The sequence below is a fragment of the Amblyraja radiata genome, chromosome 49, assembly GCF_010909765.2.
Source record: "Amblyraja radiata isolate CabotCenter1 chromosome 49, sAmbRad1.1.pri, whole genome shotgun sequence".
NCBI lineage: Eukaryota > Metazoa > Chordata > Chondrichthyes > Rajiformes > Rajidae > Amblyraja > Amblyraja radiata.
Window position 1 is genome coordinate 200,109 of NC_046004.1, and position 636 is coordinate 200,744.

Below are 636 nucleotides of genomic sequence, written 5' to 3' on the forward strand. Positions count from 1 at the left end.
GAATTCTGAGACCAAATCTGGGCAAGTTGGGCTGAAGGGGCTGTTTCCAAACTGTATCACTCTACACCACAAAATCTTCTCTTCACCCTTTCCAGCTTCAGGAGCGCTGGGAGATATAGTCCACACACATTCAGCAGCTTGCCATCAATAGTAGGCGATGGGCTCTTGAAGAGCATTGAGATGATTAAATCCCCAGGATTAGAGGGAGAGGTTGAGTAGGCTGTGTCTCTATTCCTTGGAGTGCAGGAGGATGAGGGGTGATCTTATAGAGGTGTATAAAATCATGAGAGGAATAGATTGGGTAGATGCACAGAGTCTCTTGCCCAGAATAGGGGAATCGAGGAACAGAGAACATACTGTATGTTCAAGATGAAGGGGAAAGATTTAATAGGAATCTGAGGGGTAACTTTTTCACACAACGGGTGGTGGGTGTATGGAACGAGCTGCCAGAGGAGGTAGTTGAGGCTAGGACTATCCCAATGTTTAAGAAACAGTTAGACAGGTACATGGATAAGGCAGGTTTGGAGGGATATGGACCAAGTGCAGACAGGTGGGACTAGTGTAGCTGGGACATGTTGGCCGGCGTCGCCAAGTTGAGCTGAAGGGACCTTCTCTTCACTCTTTCCAGCTTCGTCC